This window comes from Gobius niger, assembly GCF_951799975.1.
Source record: "Gobius niger genome assembly, chromosome: 20".
Taxonomy (NCBI): Eukaryota; Metazoa; Chordata; class Actinopteri; order Gobiiformes; family Gobiidae; genus Gobius; species Gobius niger.
In genome coordinates, this window is record NC_136871.1 from 4,136,865 (window position 1) to 4,161,662 (window position 24,798).

At 40.7% G+C, this 24,798-nt stretch overlaps 2 long non-coding RNA genes across 2 annotated transcripts; both read right to left on the reverse strand.

The window, feature by feature from the left end:
* Window positions 1-4,089: 4,089 nt before the first annotated feature.
* LOC306980130 lies at window positions 4,090-7,393 on the reverse strand. Its single transcript, XR_013793993.1, has 4 exons — window positions 7,343-7,393; window positions 5,473-5,559; window positions 5,044-5,084; window positions 4,090-4,337 (listed from the first exon to the last, which is right to left on the reverse strand). It is a non-coding gene; the product is annotated as an uncharacterized lncRNA (long non-coding RNA).
* A 10,689-nt stretch (window positions 7,394-18,082) lies between these two features.
* On the reverse strand, window positions 18,083-24,120 carry LOC306980132. Its single transcript, XR_013793995.1, has 4 exons — window positions 24,002-24,120; window positions 22,321-22,407; window positions 20,245-20,285; window positions 18,083-18,450 (listed from the first exon to the last, which is right to left on the reverse strand). It is a non-coding gene; the product is annotated as an uncharacterized lncRNA (long non-coding RNA).
* Between the last annotated feature and the right edge of the window lie 678 nt (window positions 24,121-24,798).

Below are 24,798 nucleotides of genomic sequence, written 5' to 3' on the forward strand. Positions count from 1 at the left end.
ACTAGCGCAAACTCGCATATAAACTCTCCTGTGTGCACTATATTTTGTTTTTACGTTACATTATTGATTGATGTGTGACTTGTGCGAATTCATTTTGTAACTAATTGATACAGAAACATAATCATTTGTCCTCATCTTGCAGATGATAAAACTGCTGTAGACTCTAAGTTGCTATAAGTTGCAATAGGGTTTGGCTTTAGATAAGTGTTTCACTTCAGCCAAAACCCTTTTCAGTCGTTGTTTCTGTGTTTTCATGTTTTGGAGTAAATCGTGTCTGTGTGAAGATACTGACTGAAATAAACTAAACTAAACTAGAGGTTTTCTTCCCCCTCGTCTCAGTCCTGCCTCCTTGTTTGACGCGTTGCTGCTTTTCCCACCTTCATAGCTTTGTGTCACATGAATGCAAACACTTTTCATCTCTTTCTTTTACATATTTGAAAAGGAGTGAGGGTTCAGTTTAAAGGTGCATTATGCAACTTTTTATGTGGAAGAAACAGAGTATATTTGTGCGTATTTGACCATGTAGTGATCCAGGGGCTGTGTAAGCGGACAGAATGGTACCTATGCTTTCAATCACGGTCCAGGATCAATTGTTTTGTGGGTTTTCTAGTGAGCGTGTCCGTCAGTGAAAACCTTCTAAACAACTGATTTTGTATTGGTACTTATTTATTTAAAAGGGGCAAAGCATTTACACAAAGGACAGTATACTTAAAGTGCAGGATTACAGCTCAAGCTAATTTCCGTCCTCTGTCCCCAACCGGACCAGGCCCGGCTACACCACACACCACTCACTCTGCAGAGCATCAGTCAGGCCTCAACATGTATTCTGCACATTCACCCCTGCACTCACTCACACAGTCCTATACCTTCTAAAACCCACACACTTTCCACCCACACCCCTCCTGATCCTGATGAGCGTCCTAGAGATCACTGTGATCGAAAGTAAAGGCACCATGAGCTGACCACTCATTCAGCCGCTGGGTCACTACAAGGTCAAACACGCACAAACATACACCTATTTTTCTCCATAAAAGTTGCATAATGCATCTTTAAGGCCATACTGTTGTTTTGGACTGTGCACATGCTGTACTCGCTACATGTCAACATTCTTCAATGTATTCACTGTTTTGTGAATTTCTTCAGGCATGAGAAGAAATGACGCGCCGCCTCAGACTAACAGACAGGTTTGTACAACTTGGTCCGTTCATGAATAATGACAATAAAAAAGTTAAAGTCTCATGATTTGATCTAAAGGAGGAGGTGCAGTCGCCGACCGCGAGGAGGGCGGTGACCGCGGCTTACGCCACAGACGATCCCTGCGAGGACTCACTTCACTATGTGACCGTTGGTTTTGGGAGAAGGGGAAACACCTCTGAGCCCGAACCCAGCTCCTCTCACTGTCTATACAGCACTGTGTTCAATAAGAGAGCAGACACATGCACCGTCCAGGAGGCCTCGTCTGAGGAGCCCCTGTACTGCAACGTTAACAGAAAGTACTAATGCAATGGGGTTTTTATACTGCAAGCAAATCCATTTTAATGCTTTTTAATGCCCATATATACTACTTATATTTTACACAGAATAATATATATTACATATTTCATATATTTAATTTCTTATAGGGACTATACAGAGTTTAAAAAAATAATAATAATGTATTTTCCTCCCCCTACATGTTCCAGCCATGTATAATGTGTAGAATGAGCTCAGCCCTGTTCACCACAACTGCCTCTAAAATCCTGCACTGTCACTCAGAAAAGTGTTAATTCGGGTCTGAAGTGCCGTCATGCACGAGCTTAATATAGAAGCTGCAGTTACACGTCTGACCTGAGGTGGCAGTAGTGAGCATTAAATGGCTAACTTGCATCTAGGGCGGCACGGTAGCACAGTGGTTAGTGCTTGTGCTTCACAGCTAGAAGGTCCGGGTTCGATTCCCACCTGGACGGGGCCTTTCTGTGTGGAGTTTGCATGTTCTCCCCGTGTCTGTGTAGGTTTCCTCCGGGTACTCCGGCTTCCCCTACCACTAAAAACATGTACAATACAATAGGCCAGGATGAATGAGAGTGTGTTTGTGACTGTGCATGGGGGACGACGGATGGAAATTAGTCCCGACCAAATAAACCAATAAATAAAAAAATCTAGCCCCTTTAAAGGAATAGGCCACCGTTTTTACATACTGAGATATGTTCTTACCTTAGCTTTGACGAGTTCTTTAGGACCTGTCTGATCTTCACCCGTGCCTTCAGTCACGTAAACACAGCGCAGACGGCGTTAGCATTTAGCCTCTCCCTCTCTCCTCTATAGCTCCAAAACAGGTCAAGATAGAAGCTACCAAGCTCTTCCACGTTTTCCCTATTTAAATATGGTTACGTGAAGTGTTCCACTACAAAGTATAATTACACAAAATTAAACAATGTGGATTTTCTAAGCGGATAAAAGGGGGAACTATATTGTAAGGCGTTTGAATACCAGGAGTAGTTTGGCATCCACACTAACCTGGCTAACACCATGCTGCTGTGTGCGCTCGAATTATTTCGAACTGCACAACAGCCTGGGGACCATGGCCGAAATCTCCGGTGGATTTGGGAACCAATCACAGAGCGAGGAGGGACGGCAAGACGATGACGCGCTATTCGATATACGGAAGCTTGTAGTTTATTTACGGATAATAAAAAAAAAGTTTATTTACGGATCCAACATGACAGCAGCAGACACGATGGTATTTTTTGATCAAGCTTTAGACCTTGTTCTAAATAATTTAGCTCAAAAGTTTACAGCGGGTACGTCATACGTCATCTCATACGATGATACGATTGGCCATGGCTACGTGCAGACGCATGAGACTTTTTTTTTTCTTTTTCGTATCGCCCAATAAACGAGTATGGATGATCGTAAACCACACCTCTCCTACGAGAAAATGAATTGGTGGTCCCCAGACTAAATATCACTTGTGATTTTAGTCTGGTGTTAGCCAGGCTACATCCACACAGTAATATCTTCACTTTACTGTGCGGATGCCGAACTACTCCTGGTATTATGGGACAAATTGGAAAAAACGGGCGACATTTGAGCAAAAAAAAAGTGTTGAATTTCAGCGAAAACCACAAATGAATATATTTTAGACGATCATTTTGTTGTTTTCGGTGAACCTATTGTTGAGCAATGTCATAATTTTCCAATACATTTAGATTTGATGCCAGTTTGAATCTAATTTAATGCTTTTTAATGACATTTAAGGCCCTCTTAATGCTTTTAATACCACACGGAAACCCTGCATGATTGCAATCTTAGATATTTGCTAGTACATTTGATAATGCCATAATACTGTAAAACAAATACCTTTTTACTTTTCTTATTTAGACAATTTTAGTTTTGTTCTTTGTGTCTTATTTATATGGAAATGCAAAATTGAGTTGTAAAATAAAAATTTTTTGCTGTAAGAACGTTCATGTATAATGCCAACGTTTTCTCTTAATAAATATTATTTTTAGCAAAGTGAGTGGACCTCTTGTCTTTCTCTTGTCCCATAATTCTTTACTAAATGGTCCTGTACATGTCCAGCGATATCGCCTCCTTCTAAAAATGAGTCTCCCAATTTCCATCTTACTAATCACATTTAAAATGGAAGAATAGAAAACAAGCAGATCCTTTCATTGAGACTTTGATTTGATCAGGTTTCTTCTGCATTTGTCTCCTGTGCTAAAGCTTTGTCACTATGATGGTGACGGTCTGTGATTTTCTAAACTTCTTCAGCTGTTTGGTCAGTTCGAAGCCTGGTGTCGTCCTTTAAAACTGGTCCGAGAGCCACATTTGACTCTCGTGGTTTTCTTGTGTGTTTCTACTGTTCAACTCAGCTCTCTCTGATCATCTGCTTTGCATTAACAAACACACACAGGACTTTGTTGTTTTACAGACATTTCATTTACCACAGAATAACACTTTGCATCCACACGTACACACAGGCGTCAAAAATCAATATGAGTTTGAAAATTAATCCACAATAAGACAGAAATCAATCAGTGAGACAGAAGTCATTCTACATAATGCACATTGTAGCAAATAAAGCACAATTTAGTCATAACAAGCTTATTTATAGATGCAGCTTTACTCGCGCTGCTCACAGATGTTTTCAGATTGTAAAAAGTGAATCAATGCATTGCGTATAATGTTAATGTTAATCAATGAGAATCATACAGAACATTTTCTTTGAATGTTTCATCAGAAAGCTGCTCATTCCCAGAGCTGCCGGGAGCCGTGGCCGTGGCATAAATGGTCTTCAGTGCAGTTCCAGAGCCGGACCGTTGGGGGCGCTGTGGTATCTCTTCATAACAGTGCTCCTTCACGAGATAATCATGCAAAAACAAGTTAGAATTGGATGTTTTGGTTTTTTACTTTGAGCAGATCTTGATTTGCTCTTGTTTGACATTCTATGACTACAGCCCTATTACTGTCACTACTACTGACAGTTAGAAAGAAAACGTGCAATCCCAAACAGTTATGTGCAATCAATGAATAAAGATATACATATCTAAATAACACTAACTTTGAGCGAAAAATATAAATCAAGGTAGAAAATATCTAAAATACCATTGACAGGGTAAGGAAAAGGACTGTGGGGGGTGATTGATGACGTCACAGTTGTGGCAGGGTTTGCTTAAGGTTATTGCTTATTGTACTTACGATACTGTAAGTATTTTTACTAATAATGCCATTGTCCATAATGCTATGGAGCGTTGGTGAATAGTAGGTCAGTCAATACTTCTAAAACTCAAAAAAATAATAAGCAAGAGTGTTGATAATGGATGGTTCAGTGCTAAATGCTCACTCACAGAGACACGTTTCCCACCCGCTCCTCCAATTGGTCATTCTCATTCATGTTTTCAGAGAGTGACAGGCAGGTTTAACCAGTCACTGAGCTGTCGTTCTTAGTGTTCTTCTAAAACTAATACAGTGTTCATGATGTGTAGCTTGTCATCTATTATAAATTGCACATTCCTAAAGCTACACGCCGTTACTACTATTGCACATTGTGTCCGTACTCACCTCTTCGAGAGTTTGCGCTGTTTTTCTGGAGCTGCTCAGTCCTGAAAGAGTGAATAACATGGACAGGTTTGAATGTTTTTGAAAGTATGGCTCATTTGGATGAACTATTGTAATTAATAGTTATCATTTTACGTCTGTGAGGCAGCAATTTTAATGAATTGAAAAGAAAGGTTGGAAGAAAATGTGCATATATCTTGTTACTTGAATTTTAAGCTACATAGTTGGCGGTAAAGTTCCACAGCAGATCGACTCATTTCCCATTGAGATAACATGGTCGGCATGGCAACAGTTTAAAATTGTTTGCCTCTGTCTATCTTCCTGTCAGTGTCCAATAAGGACGTGAAACTATAAACATCACAAAAAAACGGGTACTTTTTTCTTTTTTTTGGTAATATAGTTAAATGTGACTTCATGTGTGTGAAAACGTACTTTTGTGGATGCAGAACCCAAACAACGCGAGCAGAAGAACGGCCACACAGACCGGTATTACAACAACCACAGTTTTCTGAAGCAAATCTGTAAAAGAGGAGTGAAAAGACCACAGATTAAAAGTAGTTGATAATAGTTCTACGCACAGGCTGCATTTATCTGTCAGACAAAACCCTATCGCCAAATCAGGTGAGTAGCAGAGAAATGAGACTGACACAGGGAAGACGCACAGGCTGCTGTTAACCCCTTATCGCCGTGTGTGTCGCTATTTCACAACATATCGCTTCCTGCAAGAATTTAGCATCAGCTTACATTTTACTATGAAATCTGAAATATATTATAAAATTTGTGTCTATGTATGTGTGTGCGTGAGGGCCAGTGTCAGCGAAAGGGCATATTTTGATTGCTTATTTCATCGCATGCTATTGTGTATATATATATATTGTTTTTACCTGTACTTAGCTATAATCTGGTGCAGAACATATCTGTCTTTCAGGTTAAAGGGACTATACAGAGTTTAAAAATGATAAAATTATGTATTTCCTCCCCCTACATGTTCCAACAATGTCCTAATGTGTAGAATGAGCCCAGACCTGTTCAACACAACTGCCTCTAAAATCCTGCACTCAAAACTGTGTTACTTCGGGTCTGAATTGCCGTCATGCACGAGCTTAAAGGAACAGGCCACCGTTTTTACATACTGAGATATGTTCTTACCTTCAGTCACGTAAACACAGCGCAGACGGCGTTAGCATTTAGCCTCTCCCTCTCTCCTCTATAGCTCCAAAACAGGTCAAGATAGAAGCTACCAAGCTCTTCCACGTTTTCCCTATTTAAATATGGTTACGTGAAGGGGGAACTATATTGTGAGGCGTAATAATACCAGGAGTAGTTTGGCATCCGCACAGTAAAGTGAAGATTACTGCGCGGATTTCAAACTACTCCTGGTATTATTACGCCTTACAATATAGTTCCCCCTTTTATCCGCTTAGAAAATCCACATTGTTTAATTTTGTGTAATTATACTTTGTAGTGTAACACTTCACGTAACCATATTTAAATAGGGAAAACGTGGTAGCTTCTATCTTGACCTGTTTTGGAGCTATAGTGGAGAGAGGGAGAGGCTAAATGCTAACGCCGTCTGCGCTGTGTTTACGTGACTGAAGGCACGGGGGAAGATCAGACAGGTCCTAAAGAACTCGTCAAAGCTAAGGTAAGAACATATCTCTGTATGTAAAAACGGTGGCCTATTCCTTTAATGTAGAAGGTGCAGTTACACGTATGACCTGAGGTGGCAGTAGTAAGTGTAAAATGGCTAGCTTGCATCTCGCCCCTTTAATGTCTCTGTGCACTGTCCCTTCAATAAAGACTAAACTTAACTAATCTTAACTAAAAGAAAGCAAAAACGCTGATAATATATTTTTTATACAATTGGAAATAAATGTGATGCCCTCAGGTGACCAACGAAAGCACGAGCTCAAGGTTTTGTTTATGCAGGATCGCAGCCTCGACAAAGACTGTCCTTGTGCCAGGCGGAAGATCGGGCCCGATGTGTTTAAATCTCATGTTTCAGCAGATCCGTGGGGACAAGCTGGTGATAAGCCCCTGTCGATGGTCTCGATGACGGCAACTAAACAGTACCTTACCCTGATGTTGAGGCGACAGAGTTGGAGAAGTAAAATTAGCAGGACGGGAAGTACTGTATGGGGAAGGCTTGACAACATCTGTGAAAGTTTAAAAAAAAAGTTGGATGTAGCATGGCTTTAAAACCTTTAAACAAACTTGGACGATAGATGAGACAGGGCAGGATGTTAAAGAGATCGAGCCGCTGTGACTGAAGCTAAACTGTGTAAAATGAAGTCATGCTCACCCACGGTCAGCTCCAGTTTGTGGAAGAAGACTTTTTCAATTCTAGTTCCAGTCCTTACAAACCCAAACCAATAAGATCCACTGTCTTCAATGGTTACATGTCGAATAGTTAGGATCATCCAGTTTGTTTTTACATCTACAAGTGTAAACCTCCCATTGGACTTTTGGGACGTGTTGACGAGGTCTTGACACTTTGTGGAAGACTCTCCTTTACAGACAAACTTCTTAATAGAAACATTGGCATAGTTGCATTGATGGGTCAAGTCCTGTCCAGGGTTGACACTTCTCTTCGTGACTTCCACAACTACAAGGAGACACATAAAGATTGAGATGAAAAGAGAAATTGACTTGATTGTTAAGTTTGTTCTCTGTTTGATGGATTGTGAGTGACTGAAGAAGTTTGCAGCTCAAATGGCCCAAAATACGGTATGTAACAACTAAGTATTTAAATATTGTAATACATTTGTGTCAATATTAAAATAATGAACTGTGAATACATCTTTAGTTTGTTAAATAAGTACATTTTTTCCATATTTTCCATCTGAAACTGCATGGAAACCAATGGGCGAGGAACTGCTTCTGTATGGTCCTTGTGCCGGGGAGCTGACATTGGTGTAATACCGGCCCCTTGTGGCCAGGGGCGACTCCAAGAGACACTTGGGAGAATTGATTCTAGTGGGACTTCATACCTCCCTGAAAGGCCTGGCTCCAAAGAGATTTCCTTTTTTTCAAAAAAAAATCGATGTGAAAACAATGGCGTAGGTAAAATATTTGTAACCACGCTGGTTTTTGTTTATCAGCCTGAAATAGAGAGCAGGGTTTCCCGCCTTTTTGCCCTTTTAAGGAACAGGCCATAGACTGTAGAAAAAATGGACGTCGTATGCTCACTCCTCCCCGTTTACCAGAATGACCACGGCCGTGGGGAATTGATGGCGGATTTACAGACTCCTCCTCCCCAGCTCTGACGAAGCATGTTCCTAAAAAGGACATACGGGCGGGATTTTCACTGTAGACTCGGCCCTTGCGTGACGTGTAGCTCCACTGCTCCAATGCTAACAGTCCGAGCCTCATTAAGTACGAGATTTCAAAAATTCATATTACGAAAACCAGCCTGGTTTCATATATTATGATTAACCCAGCGTTATCTCAGGAGGAAGATCTAGCCTAGTCTAGTGTTGAAACAATTGAAACCAGGCTTTAAAGTAGTTTTCAACGTGTCTAAAGTCCAATGCTTTTCAATGGGGGCCTAGCGGCGATATGGAGGTACTGCAGCAACGGCGGAGCAATGGCGGCCCCCACGTTTGTGGTCAAAAAGCAGGGCAGCCACGGCCATTGGAACAGGCTGTGGAGGAGGAGTCTGAGCGGGCATAAGTTTCACAGAGGGATTCGGGACTTTTTCTATGAATGGGGCTGAATAGGTATTAATCTCTAATCTGTAATTATTATATCTGGAGTCTGTTCAAATGTGTTGTTTTGATCCTGATTTCAGCCTTAAGGCATATCTGCAGCTTGTTCAATGAAAAAGTGTGTGGAAAATATAAAATATTTTAAACGAAATGTGACAAATTACAATTATATTTGGGTCTTCCTATTCACCTTATCCCGCCACGCCCACTTTTGCCACTTTTGCCACTTTTGCGTTGTCTCGGCACCTCGTTGTCCAGACACTTCCGGTCGAGCGCGAAGCTCGTTCATTTAAACCGAGAACGAGGGAAAATATTCTCCGCTCAAATCTGATGTTTAGTTGATTGATTTGTGTAAAATGTCCGATGTTCATTTGCACCAACATGTCGACAATGCAGCGTTTCTCAGTGCGGCCGAAAAACGGCCGTGTTTTCGTGTAGTGACTGATTTTATGTGGACTTCTCCAGCCCCATGTTAACACATAGGAGAAAAGGGGCGGGCACAATTCACGCGAGCCTCCGGAATAAGGTGAATAGGGCAGGGGTTCTCAACCTGGCGGTCACGAGACAGTTTGGGGGGTCGCCAGAGCATATACATAAAAATATATATTATTATCATGGCATTGTAGCATACATGCTATTTTACCAGGGTGCTATTATTTGTTCTAAATTTGATTCATTTTATTTTAGCCTTTGTTTTTTCTTGTTTTTTTAAGAATTATGTAGGTCAAGTCCCTGTTCTTCCCATGGTCTGACCCGGGCGGGGGTCACGATCCTAATGAACTGTTTTAATGGGGGTCGCGGCTCCAAAAGGTTGAGAACCACTGCTATAGGGTAATGTTGGGTCCCGAAGACATACCACTGGAGAACCACTGGTCTAAAGTATATATACAGTACATACTGGAAAAAAACTGTAATACTGCCATTAATCTTCATCAATCATTCAACGTTTTTCTTTTTGTGTGTAGGTATTACTAATGAGTGCTCTTCCACTGCAGTGTTCATACAGAAATAATTCACATACTGTCTATAAATGAACAGATGTGTTGAGTGCAGATCTTCTCTTACCTTGAAGTTCTATTTTTTCCTGTGACACCTTGTAACCTCGTGAGTCGTACCCGCACCAGTAGACCCCCTGGTCCTGTCGACTCACATCACCGATGCGATAACCAGGCTTTGGACCTCGGGACAGTATGTCACAGGTGTGGGCTCTTTCTTTACAGATAAAGTTTACACCACGGTGTTTCCTCCGATGTGAACAATTTGTGAGCGTTGGGGACAGACAGGGTTATCTAAAACAGAATCATTAATGTCGCTTTACAATTCACTGTCACACATTTCAAATATGCTGAAATGCCTATAAAAAATATTCATATTGTGAAAAAGTTCATTTATTTCGGTAATAAACTTGTGAAACTAATATATGATAGAGACTCATTGCATGTAACGTGATATGTTTTTGTTTTGCATTTTGATGATTTTGTCAAAATCTCAAAAGTTGAGAATGTTGTGAAAAGGGACAGTATTGCAGCTCAAACTGTCAACCTTTCATCAGCAAATTAATCCAAAACACCTACAAAGGGTCTCTGAGACTTTAAAGGTCCTATATCATGCAAAATCAACTTTTTGGAGCTTTTGGCCTTGTCGTTATGCTATTTCCTTATCAAAAACAATGTTTGAGCTTCATTCATGCAGTTCTCAGCAATCCTCCTGAATCCTGCTGCAGCTCCACCCTCTGCTGGAAAACCAAGGCAAGGCAAGGCAAGTTTATTTGTAGAGCACAATTCATACACAAGGCAATTCAAAGTGCTTCACAGTTGCAACCACTGAGTTGTGACACTCTGACGTTTTTTACGTCATAGTGTCAAACAGGAAGAGCATAACTTCTGTAATGTACTGCCTTACGGACTGATTTTAATTTAGAAAACAGCTTTAAAAAAAAAAAATCCAAAAAGTAAGCGCATCCAGGTCAGGGCTGACAACAAACACAAAACAAACGCACCTCCTGAGCGTCTGAGCAGATGTCATGTTTGCACTGAAGGATGTGAAGATTGAGCTCTTTCTAACCTACTCTGGACACACCTGTTCTTCATTCTTACCTAACGATAATGTCGCGGAGAAAAGCGCGTTTGGCTACGAGAGGAGCAGGACTTTATTCAACCTTCTAAAGAAGAGGACACTCGCCACAATTTGGAATTTCTCTCTGGGATTCAGCGACTATCAGCAAAATAGTGTTTTTCTGTGACTGTCTCTGATGTTTGGTGAACCGTCGCCAGAATCAAAGTGGATGAACTGTGTGTTAGCTTGTGTGTTAGCATGTGTGTTAGCGTGTGTGTTAGCATGTGTATTAGCTTGTGTGTTAGCCATTTATGAAGCTGTGTTGCAGATGTCAACTCCTTATAGCTGTATTGTGAAGTAACTTCACTTATTGCTGTGATATTTATGTTTATTTTTCTGCTAATAATGCATGGGCAAATACGCTCGGAGAGAGGGGGCGGAGTTAACTGAATCGAAGCGTCTTGTCTTCCGCGTTTGGAATATACCCCCAGAAAATACTTATATTTCTCACAAAAAATAGTGCTCCATAGTGGTAGAGGTACAATATATCATATAAATGCCTATAGTTTACTAAAATAGCATGATACAGATCCTTTAAATGGTCTCTCAGTGGTTCAGTAGAATTCACCATCATGGGAAAGACTGCTGACCTGACAGTTGTGCAGAAAACCATCATTGACAAAAGCCTTAAAAGGTAACAGCAAAAGAAGTTTTATGTCCTCAAAGTGCTAAATCAAAGCACATTCAGAGAAGGTTAAGTGGATGGGAAAAGTGTTGAAGAAAAAGGTGCACAAGACACAGGGATGACTGCAGGCTGGAGAGGATTGTCAAGAGGCCATTCAAAAGTATGGGGGACCTTCACAAGGAGTGGACTGAGGCTGGACTCAGTGCCTCAAGAGCCTCCATGGGCTTCAAATGTCATATCAAACCACTCCTGAACTACAAACAACATTTTACGTGGGCTAAAGAAAGAAAGTACTGGTCTGTTGCTCAGTGGTCCAAAGATCTCTTTTCTGATCATCTCATGAGGAAACCAAGGTCCCACAGTCTGGAGGAAGAATGGAGAAGCACACAATCCAAGGTGCTTGAAGTCCAGTGTGAAGTTTCCACAGTCTGATGATTTGAGGAGCCATGTCTTCTGCTGGTGTTGGTCCACTGTGCTTTATCAAGTCCAGAGTCAGTGTAATCGTCTGCCAGGAGATTTTAGAGGACTTCATGCTTCCTTCAAAAGACAAGCTTTATGGAGATGCTGACTTCATTTTCCAGCATGACTTGGCACCTGCCCTCACTACCTAAAGGACCGATCCTGGTCAAGTGAACTTCGGATTACTGTGCTTGATTTGCCAGCAAACTAACCTGACGTGAACTCTATGGGGGATTGCCAGACAAAAGATGAGAGACACGAGACTGAACAATGCAGAAGAGCCAAAGGAGCTATTGAAGCATCCTGGTCTCACCTCAGCAGATTTTGATGTCATGTAATATTCAAATCTTCCAAGATTTTGAATTTGGGTTTTCTACAAGCTGTAAACCAAAATAATCCAAATTATAACAAATAAAGGCTTGACTTCTCTCATTTTGCATGCAATGAGTCTATATCATATATTAGTTTCACATTTGTTAAGTTGTATTACAGAAATAAATGAACTTTTTCACAATATTGAAATGTATTTTTGCTTAAATGTGTTGAATCTCACCATCTTCCAGGTCTATTTTTCTTTTATTGCACATGTATTCTCCAAAGTCATTGCTGGAAAGTTGTGTCATAAACACTCTCCAGTATTTCCCGGTTGTGTTGTGGTACACGAAGCGCTGCTTGTCCACAGCCGTCCATTTATTGTTTTCAATATTTTGGATCCATATTGATCTGTTATCGGGGCCAGTTACTTGGAGATCTATTGTATTACTTGAATTGCATGTGAATTCAAACCAGCCTCCAAGGCATCCAACGTCCGAATTCGACTCATCCAAATCCCCCCATACTGCAGAAGACAATGTCAAAGTGAGTCAGTCCTAAATCATGAGCTAGAAATGCATAACAAAGCAACAAAACATACAGAAAAAGGTGAATAAGGCGGCTTTTTTGGCATGCTTTAGGAGAGGGGTGTCCGGTGTTTTTTCAATGAAGTGTATACGGTGTGGAGCGCCAAATATCAGTAGTCACTCAGTACATTTAAAGAGGTTCAAACTGTGCCACACACCTTTATTTACGTTGGGAACCTTAATGCAGCTCTGTCTCACAATAAAATGTTAGCTTTTGTGGTTTTAATTGTGGGAAATTGTTTAACTTGCAGTGAAAAGTACTATCTCTGGAGATGTGTCGATACAACAAAAACTCTGAGGGCCACAAAGAACTGGTTTATTACCGGAAATATGACTCTTCTAGGTTCAGAAAGTGTTCAGGCCCTTTTTAATTACATGTATCTTAGAGCATCCTAAAATGATGTACATTTCCATGAAACAGTGTTTTCTAAGGGTACGAGAACCCCTGGGGGTACGCAAGCACTTAGCAGGGGGTGCTTGGGATTATTTCAGGCTATACAATTGTATTTCAATGTTTTTCTCAAATCAAAGTTAATTGTATGTATGCTGTGCAGTAGGAAAATAAAGTGTGTATTTTTTCACGAGAGACTCCAGGTGTTCACTAAACAAACCAGAGCCCTGTAGAGGAATGCAAAGTATAAATGCAAGAGTTGAAAAATAAAGACAGAAAACACTCAAACATGAGCCCATGAACCTGTTACCTGCCATATAAGTAGGGTTAAGAATGGCAAATGTAATGGAAGTTGTTTTTAACTCACACAGATCTCACACATATTTTTAGAAACTAGAAGGTCTTGGCTTTCAAATGAGGCATCACCCTGGCATATAGGTTGTAAGCTCTCCCTGACAAGTCAATGACCACAGGAAAAACTAATAATGCCAAACATATAGGAATAACTCAATGCCTCCTGGACCCACTGAAGAGTGAACTGAAAACTGATGCCTTAGAATGATGAAAAGAAGACCTTATAAAAAGAAAAATATTTTTTTTTACCTGAGTGTAGTAGAAGGACGAAGAGCAGTACAATCCTCATGTTAAATGTGCTGCTATGCACTAATGTACACAGACACTGGAGGCGAGGCGGGTGAAGTGTCTTGCCGAAGGACACAAGACAGTGGACACCTGCAGGATTCAAACCCGTGACCTTCCGTCCATGAGACGACCTGCACTACCATCTGTGCCGCCGTCGTCCTGTTTGTTTAATACAGGTACATTTCTTAACGTTATCTCTAAATCTGAAACATTTCTGTTGCAAATATCAGTTTCCTGCTGTTTTCTGTAGAAATGCGCCCAGATTTCCTGTTGACTAAAGATCTGATGTCATTTAATGTGGTTTAAGTTGGTGGATCATGTAAGTCAAGATGTTCAAATGAACTATATCAACACCAACCACAAACACTCCATTCCCCCAAGCCACTGGTGTTTCCTCTTAGTCTCAAATCCATCCTAACCAGGCAAAAGTAACTTGCCTGTAAGCGATACAACTCAATCTTTTAGTGTGGTCAAACAACTTATTATTCAAACTCTCCAGTGTGCCAGTTTTGGTCCGGGCATTTGGACACAACTGGACACAAGGGGGCGTGCCTTCTGCTCAGCAAACTAGTTCACTATTGATGAAATCCAGTTTCCTCACTCTGTTATTTTCAATGGAGAGTTTGGCCAATGCCCATTTCCACCAAGCTGGTGCCAGTGCTGGTTCTGGGCCAGTTCCAGTTTCAGAACCGGTTCTTTCGTTTTCCACTGAAAAAACGCTGGCTCTTGGTTCCAAAATCTGGTGCCGGTTGGGAACCAATTAAAAGCTGGACCAAGAAACGAGCACCAGTGATGTCAGCGGCTGGGGGCGTGGCTCTCTCCCCCAACAAACAATCAATATTAGTCAGTTTGTGCTTATAACTTCCTGGAGAAGCCAAAACAGTCTCTGTGGAGGAAACCGTTGTTTTGCTTTATGCTCTTTAGCTAAAACAAGAGTTAGAAAGAAGAAATCAAAATGTTAACGGCTGCTGTGACTGAAACATAAACTTATTTTTCTGTATTTTATAACCAGAAGTGGCTGTAGTAAGATGTTACTATCCATGTTTTATGTTGACTTCCCAAAGCGTTGCTATGACAATAGGCACAGCTCTCATTTTGGTGGAAAACCAAGTCAGTATGGAACCAACCGGCACCAGAACCAGCTCTGAACCAACACCTTGGTGAAAAGCCCTGTCAGTCGTTCCTGACCCGTGGCACTCCTAGGTCGTTGAAAATGACCGCTCTGCCCTGGCTACAGTGACTGGTACGGTGAGATACAGAAACAAAGCTGTGCAAACGTCAATAAATGTTGCTGCTACAGAGCCGCGATCAAGGCGAGCCAATGCGCTACATGCTTCCGTCTTAAAACGCGCCCTGAAGGCAAGGAGTTGGCACGGAAAAAGTTCTTCCTGTTTAGCAATCACCATCAGTCGCATTGTTCAGAACTCATGGATAGCCTGGAAAAGTTCACTGGTTTCACGCAGAAAAACAAACCTCTGCAGTAGCTGAGTGATTAGCCTATGTCCGGTCTGGCACCGAGGTAGTCAACCCTCGTACTCATTTTGTTTTGTACAAGGGTTTTTTTTGTTTTTGTTTTTGTTTTGAATTGGGACAGTGCACATTAATCGACATGGGTTTTTTCAACATGTAAATGTGTCGTAGTTAGCCATATAGGCTAATTTTCATCCGTAGTCCTATGGCAGGTTGATGTCATGACAGACAGGACAAACAGGCACAAACATACAGCAAAAACACCATCTCAGAGACACAAAAAGACAGTGAATGATGAATGACAATATTAAATATGTAAAAAATAGGTAAATTACCACAGATAAAAGATCAGAAAGCGACAATACACAAAACACCACAATCTTCCACACAGCAAGACACAGCAATGTATCAGTGGTTGGTGACTTTAGACCATGGTGTGTTCACATGTCTGATTGTCCAAAAGCCACTTCTTCACCAAGTTTCTAAAAGTGTGGAATGAGGTGGGAGGGGTGAACTCCTTTGAAACGATTGGATCTGATTTTCGCTAGTGTTTGGTTGTGACGTATGTAATAACTCTATCATAAGTCTATCATAACTCTTCGGGACATTCCTTGCGCATTCCAAGGCACTTTCAATTTCTGGATGTTTGGGAGCTGAGCCAGAACAATTTAAAGAGCTTCCTTTATTTTCGTATCCGCCGCCATAGACAAAATACAACCAGCAAATGCTTGACGTCACCTACAAGCCCCGCCTCCTCCGCTCACTGAATGGCAGGTTGAAATTCAACCGATGTAACGCGGCCGCTGAGATCAGACCCAGACGTACATGTAGGCAAATTATAACTGACCGGAGTTTACTGATGGCTAAGGCCAGGCTAGCACCGAGGTAAAGTTGGTTGGATATTGGATATTCGGCAGATATTCAGAGCGTGAGCTGCAGCAGCTGTGAGGCCACCAGACCAGACACGGGGGAGCGGCTAACGCTCTTAGACTAAGGCTGTATCCGAATGTCCACACTAGTCCCTAACCCCTCATTCACTACGTTGGCCCGCACTAGATAGTCGACTTTATAGTCACAGTGGAATATTTATGGATTAATACGAGACAGATACGCTTTTACTTCACATGGATTTTACGTGAATGACTTGGATTATTCGAGAGGACGCTGTCGGTCATTTAACAGCTCAAGCTAAAGATTAGCAGCTAACGTTAGCATCTTTTCACCATAACCGGTTATATTTAGGTCGTTTATTTATGAGAAACACAAACACACGACTGAAACAGCTGATTTACTTCAGTCGTGTTGTTTAGTTCAAAGACCTGTCTCTGTCAGGCTCTTCTCCGACTCTCGCAATGCATTGTGGTCTATATTGACCCGTTTAGTGACCATCGATGCTCACTACTTTTCCAGATGCATTGTTGGAAATTTCGAGTGCACTACTTTTTTCTCTCTGGACATTCGGACACCCTACAAAATGGCGTGAGCACTATATAGTCACTATATGGGGAATAGTGTGGACATTCGTACACAGCCTCATATTTAATATTTATTTAGATTTAAATTTTGTCAGCAAATTACTCAGTATCAATTTTGACAGTATTTTCATACTGAGTCTGCACAATGCGCCCGATCCCTGCCCGCGATGGGCCCTTCAAGTGCCGTGGGCCCTATACCCTACTACGCCACTGTGGTAGTGGGTACGTCTCCAGCTCGTCTCCATGGAGATGTGACTAAAGGCAGCAGAATTTGAGATTTAAATAGGTGAGGTTCTCATCCAAATCCTTTCTTTGCTTACCCACTGCAGTATTTGTTTCTGTATCATTAGAAACATGTTTTGTACTGATGGCAACAGTATAGTCCATAATGTTACACAGTGTGCCTTTAAGTACATGTACAGGTCCTTCTCAAAAAATTTGCATATTGTGATGAAGTTCATTCTTTTCCATAATGTAATGATAAAAATTAAACTTTCATATATTTTAGATTCATTGCGCACCAACTGAAATATTTCTGGTCTTTTATTGTTTTAAAACTGATGATCTTGGCATACAGCTCATGAAAACCCCAAATTTCTATCTAAAAAAATTAGCATATTTCATCCGACCAATAAAAGAAAAGTGTTTTTAATACAAAAAAAGTCAACCTTCAAATAATTATGTTCAGTTGTGCACTCAATACTTGGTCGGGAATCCTTTTGCAGAAATAACTGCTTCAATGCGGCGTGGCATGGAGGTAATCAGCCTGTGGACCTGCTGAGGTGTTGTTTTGAGAACTTTTTCATGATATGCTATTTTTTTTTAGATAGGAATTTGGGGTTTTCATGAGCTATATGCCAAAATCATCAGTTTTAAAACAATAAAAGACCTGAAATATTTCAGTTGGTGTGCAATGAATCTAAATTACATGAAAGTTTTTCAATTTTTATCATTACATTATGGAAAAGAATGAACTTTATCACAATATGCTAATTTTTTTAGAAGGACCTGTATACCTGAGTATGTAACTGAGTATGACCCACCTTTGCACCTTTGTTGTTTTGTCTGTGCTCATCAGTCGGCAGCAGCAGGGCAAGAGCGCTTCTCTTTGCCCTCTGGCCCGACGCACTCGTTTTCTTTACTCCCAAAACTCATTTTACGGACATTTTATTTACCACAGAATAACACTTTGCCTCCACACCACACTCTAAACAGGCGTCAAAAATCCATATGAGTCTGAAAATCAATCCACAATAAGACAGAAATCAATCAGTGAGACAGCAGTCATTCTTAAAAGCAGATCAGGCCGTTTTTATAAAAAGGTTAAGTACATTGTAGCAAATAAAGCACTATTTACACATTTAGTCATAACAAGCTTATTTATAGATGCAGCTTTACTCGCGCTGCTCACAAATGTTTTCAGATTTTAAAAAGTGAATCAATGCATTGCGTATAATGTTAACGTTAATCAATGAGAATCATACAGAACATTTTCTTTGAATGCTTTATCAGAAAGCTGCTCATTCCCAGAGCTGCCGGGAGCCGTGGCCGTGGCGTAAATGGTCTTCAGTGCAGTTCCAGAGCCGGTCTGTTGGGGGCGCGCTTGTATCTCATCATAGCAGTGCTCCTTCACGAGATAATCATCCAAAAACAAGTTAGAATTTGATGTTTTGGTTTTTTACTTGGAGCAGATCTTGAAGATTTACTCTTGTTTGACATTCTACTACTACTACTACTACTACTACTACTACTACTACTACTACTACTGATACTACTGATACTAGACTTTAGTACATGTCACAGTAGAGAAATTCGCTTGCTACAGCAGCCCCTGCAACGTGCCATCCCAAAACAGAATGTGCATTCAGAATAATAAAGATAGAACATATCTAAGGAATAATAATAACTTTGAGGAGAACGCGAAAAATATAAATCAAAATAGAAAATATCTCAAGTACGATTGACAGGGTAAGGAAACAGACTGTGGGGGTGATTGATAAAGTCACTGTTGTGGCAGGTTTTGCTTAAGGTTATTGTTTATTATATTTATTGGTTTATTTGGTCAGGACAGTGCATGTTAATGAACATACATGGGTCTCATGCATGTAAACGAGCCACACCGGATTGTCCCCCATGCGCACTCACAAACACACTCTCATTCATCCTGGCCTATTGTACATGTTTTAGTGGTAGGGGAAACCGGAGGAAACCTACACAGACGCGGGGAGAACATGCAAACTCCACACAGAAAGGCCCCGTCCCAGGTGGGAATCGAACCCGGACCTTCTAGCTGTGAAGCACGAGCGCAAACCGCTGTACTTGCGACACTGTGAGTATTTTTACTGCTAATGCCGTTGTCCGTAATGCCATGGAGCGATGGCAAATAGTAGGACAGTCAATACTTCTAAAACTAACAAAAATAACAAGCTTGTTGATCACGGACACGTTTTAAGCTTTCTACAGAGAGAAATAAGTGTCCATGTGATCTATTATAAAATACAATATTGCAATTGCATATTCTCAACCTCAATTTCGTTGTTCAGTTGTGCAGTTGGACAAATAAAGCACTTACTTAAACGGACTAGATGCAAGTTGACCATTCTATGCTCACTAACAGTGTTAATTTCGTCGACTAAAATATTTAGTCTTAATTTTAGTCAAAGTGATATTTTTGACGAATAAAATTGGACTAAAACTAAATTAAAAGTTTCTCATGAGACTAAAACTATGACTAAAATGTCCAGATATTTTAGTCGACTAAAATAAGACTAAATAAAAATGAAAAGGAGAGACTAAAATCATCCAAACTTCTATTGTCTATCGTCTGAAAGAGCCTCAGATCATGTAAATTCTCTGCCAAAGGATCAGCTCTGAGCTTTGTTCATGTGGAGCAGCTCCATGAAGCAGAGGAACAAGATTAAATATGATTATAATGAATATTATCAATGCAAAGTCGACTAAATTCGTCTTAAATTTAGTCGACTAAATTTACTTGCAATTTTAGTCGACTAAAACTAGACTAAAATTGAAGATATTTTTTTGACTAAAACTAGTCTAAAATTGAATTACATTTTCATCAAAAGACTAAAAACTAGTCTAAAATTGAATTACATTTTCATCAAAAGACTAAGACTAAAACTAAATAAAAATATTTTGTCAAAATTAACACTGCTCACTACTGCCACCTCAGGTCTTACGCGTAACTGCAGGTTCTATTAAGCTCGTGCATGACGGCACTTCTGACCCAAATTAAGCCATTTCTGAGTGACAGTGCAGGATTTTAGAGGCAGCTGTGGTGAACAGCTCTGGGCTCATTCTACATCATTATTATTATATTTGTTAACATTTTTATTGTCCCTTTAAGAGGACATTCCTAAAGCTACATGCCATTACTACTATTGCACATTGTGTCCGTACTCACCTCTTTGCAGGTTAGTGCTGTTTTTCTGGAGCTGCTCAGTCCTGAAAAGAGTGAATAAAATGGATCAACACAGTTTGTTTTTTCCTTTACACTAAAAGTACATTTGACAGGTTTTAATGCTTTTTAAAATATGGTTCACTTGGATGGATAACATCTATTGTAATTCATAATCATCATTTTATTTCAGTGAAGCAGCAAATGAATGAAGAAAAGTTGGGAAGAACAGTTATATATATATACAGAGGTAAGTAAGTCACTAAATGCAAGTCTCGAGTCAAGTCCAAGTCGTGAAGGTCCAAGTCTCAAGTAAGTCCAAGTCAATCGGTCATGGGCTCAAGTCAAGTCAAGTCATAGCTTTAGCCAACTCAAGTCACAAACGCCAGCGTGTTTTCATGTGTTTAATCTTGAAAATAATAAGTGCTTTCTCAACATACCGTAATTTTGAAAATTTAGGCTAAAATCAAACTTTTAAAAACTCATGGATTTGGTTTTAAAGTCTAATTAATATTTTCTGTCAGTGGTTCCCCTGTAATGCCCCAGCCCCTGTATACTCGGATTCGCCCCTGCTCAAAGTAGATTCCGTGTAGCCTTCAGTCCCGCTGTCGCTGGGCTGTGTGCGGATGCGTAAAATAACCACTAAATGCTGTAACTTTCGTGTGAACGCCTTAAAACATCGGAAAAAAAAACAAGATTTCTGTCATTAATCCAGCTCTTACGCATCGTTGTTCTGGAGGCTCCGTCTGCGCTGTAGGTACAGTCCATTGTTTCAAATGTTTTCCTGTCCGTAAATCTCCTCCTCTTCACTGTCTATAGCAGGGGTGGGCAATTCATTTTCATAAGGGGCCACATGAGGAGCCTGAATTGAGTCGGAGGGCCGCACCAACAATAACTCAAACTTATATCGGGATATAAGTATAATATATCGGGAGTGTATCGCTGGGGTCCATGAACAAAAGCTCCAAAATAAAAAAAAATGTTTTGATTGGGAAAATACATTGAGGACTTTTTTTCAATATCTATAAATTATTTCAATATCTATAGATTATATCTATATAATCTATAATGATGAGCCTGGCAGGACTGTAGCCTCATAAAAACGGCTTACACTTTACAAGCCTGTGTCACAAGTCTCTGCTACATTGTAGTCAATATTCATTCACTCCGCACTCCGTGGTAGTAAGCTACTATTGTAGCCACAGCTGCCCAGGGGCAGACTGTCCATTTCCCACTTGCAAGTCACACAATGTGTTGTTTATATCTTTATATCTTATACACCTGTGGAATTCTTTACTTTTATTCTTATTTAATCTGCCCCCTAGTGGCTGGAGTGAGCACTCTGGTAATAAAAATAAAAAATCACAACTCCGCACAGGAATGAGCTAGAGACTTACTTTTTTTTTTGACATGCTTATGAATTTATGCCCTACAAGTTATGGGCCGGACTGAATCATCTCGCGGGCCGGATGTGGCCCGCGGGCCGTACTTTGCCCAGGTCTGGTCTATAGAAAACTTTTAATGCACGTATTTTGACCTCGTATTTCCTCCTGCCTTTACGCCCTGTATTGATTAGACGCTCCGTCGGGAAACCGAACACGCATATGGCTAATGACCATAATGCAAACAAAGATGCGCCGCTTTTACAAAGTGAATCCTGATCTTTCGACAGTTTCACTCAAATAAATAACTATAAAGTCACAGCGAGTCACTGAGAGTCACTGGCCTCAAGTCCAAGTTAAGTCTCGAGTCACAAACAGCAAGTCCCAAGTCAAGTCAACTCTTTTTGCAGCTTTGGTCAAGTAAGTCTCAAGTCCCGAAAATTGCGACTCAAGTCAAGTCATGTGACTCGAGTCTCCCACCTCTGTATATTTGTACTTGAATTTTTACATAAATTGAGGTAAAGTTCCGCAGCAGATAGACTCACATCCCATCGACATAACAGAAAACATAACAGGCAACAGAAAAAAACTGTTTTCCTCTATCTATGTCACTTTTGTTTTTTTTGTTTTTTTTTAGCAAAACATATGTCTAATGTGTCACATGCACTTTAAACATGACTTTATGTTTGTGAAAACATACTTTTGTGGATGCAGAACCCAATCAACGCGAGCAGCAGAACGGCCACACAGACCGGTATTACAATAACCAAAGTTTTCCAACGCTCATCTGTAAAAGAGGAGTGAAAAGACCACAGATTAAAAATAGTTGATAATGATTTCTTCTTAAATGATCATCCTATAATGGACAGGGCAATAATTCTGAGATTGACGTGACATGGATGGAACAAACATACCAGCGATACCATAACATTCCTGCAATGATCAGCTGGAGTGGTTATCTATAAAGCGTTTGTGAGAAGACCTAATGGGCCTGATCTTGTGTTTCTAAACGAGGTCTGTAGACTAAACGTTTGCGCAGTCGGGTAGCGCAGACTAGCATAATACCTGGTAGTGGGTAGCTACTGTTAAGAGCGAGAGGGAGCCGCTGTATGAGGTTGCTGCAGGAGCCGACTACCGGAGCCGTGGGTCGTCGCGCGGGAGTGTTTGTGCTTGCGTTCATCTGCGGAATTGGCCAGGTTGGATGGCGAGCTTAGAGCCCGAGCTAGAGCCTGTGTTTGAAGCGTTGAGCCTGGATCCAAATCAACTGAATGAACTGAACTGAATTCACCCAACCGAACCCCGGGCTGGTAGGAGGCTCCTCAGCAGCCGCCCTCTGTATTTTTGTTTCTTTTGGTTTCTCCACGCAACCACGTTCATCGCGGTCCCTTTATAAACTGTTACTTGCCCTGTCCCCTCACCAAACCCCCTGGATTTTGCCACCCCAACGTGGAAGTTATGGGGCCGTATGAACTTTTTCGATCTGTTGCAACAATACCATCGTTGGTAGAAAGGAAGGATCTGGAGAGTGTAAATAGTGTACACATATTGAACGTTCTATGCACTGTGAAATGTGTGAATGGACATTTGAATATTTTTGTCAAATATGTTTGTTTAATTTTCTATTTTATCACAATATAGTTGGTACCACTTAAACGTAAACTCTGTGTTCAGTCTTCATTACTCCATTCCTAGAGCCGGATTTAGTGCTTCTGATCTAGCCCAGTTACATAGTATTTGATACTCATATAATTAATAGAATAACTTATAGGTTACATTAGCATATGGCCTCTCCCAGTATATTCCTATAGCTCCAAACAGGGTGAAGTTAGAAGCGACCGAGCTCTTCCACGGGCACCAAGACCAGACAGGTACATATCAACTCGTCAAAGCTAAGGTAAGAACATATCTCAGTATGTAAAAACGGTGGCCTGTTCCTTTAATGCTCACCAACTTACAAGGGGAAGAAAACCGATCGGAACGCACACGCAGCATTTATCTGATAAAGATCAAACCCTTTCGCCAAATCATGGAAGTAGCAGAGGAATGAGACAGAAACAGGACCACAGGCTACCCCTCCGTAAAGTCAGACCCGAGGCGAGCGTGAGGTGGGCGGAGTTGGAGAAATTAGCAGGACGTGAAGTATTGTCGGTGTGTGAGGATGGCTTGGCAATACAGGCATACAGTGTCTTTTTAATTCATCATAGTAACAGTATAATTCAGACATGCATGGATGGTACATAATAAAGAACAAAAAAGTCTTACCAGGGTGTGTTGGGGATGGAGGGGTTGTCATTTCGGCTATAGATGAAACAGGACAGGATGTTAAAGAGATCGAGCCGCTGTGACTGAAACTAAACTGTGTAAAATGAAGTCATGCTCACCCACGGTCAGCTCCAGTTTGTGGAGGAAGACTTTTTCATTTCCATTTCCAGTCCTTACAGTCCCAAACCAATAAGATCCATTGTCTTCAATGGTTACATGTCGAATAGTTAGGATCATCCAGTTTGTTTTTGCATCTTCAAGTGTAAACCTCCCCTTGGACCTTTGGGACGTGTTGACGAGTTCTTGACACTTTGTGGAAGACTCTCCTTTACAGACAAACTTCTTAATAGGAGCATTGGTATAGTTGCATTGATGGGTCAAGTCCTGTCCAGAGTTGACACTTCTCTTCGTGAATTCCACAACTACAAGGAGACACATAAAGTAAGATTTTCAGTCTGAAATCAGTCCGAAAAACTGAGATGAATGATTGTCTGAAGTTTGCAGCTCAAATGGTGTAACATATGTAACAACAAAATACCTAGCCTATATATTGTAATATATACATGTCAATATTAATTTCTTAACCCCCGGATGAACTGAGCACATTTCCTGCAGTTTGGCATTACCTAAATCTAAATGATTCTTGAACAAAGCCTCAAAATAGCAATGGAAATGAAGGTTAGAAAATAACAAAAGAGCAACAAAAACACAATAAGGATCTCAGGGCCCGACGTGGTTCATGCGGCTCTAACATGTGTTCGGGGTACGGGAACCAGTGGGGGTGTGTGAGCACTTAGCAGGGTTTGCTTGGGAATATTTCAGGCTAAAACATTTGTATTTCAATGTTATTCTGAGATGAAAGTTAATCTTATGTATGCTGTGCAGTAGAAAAAAAAATCCTGGTGTTCACAAAACA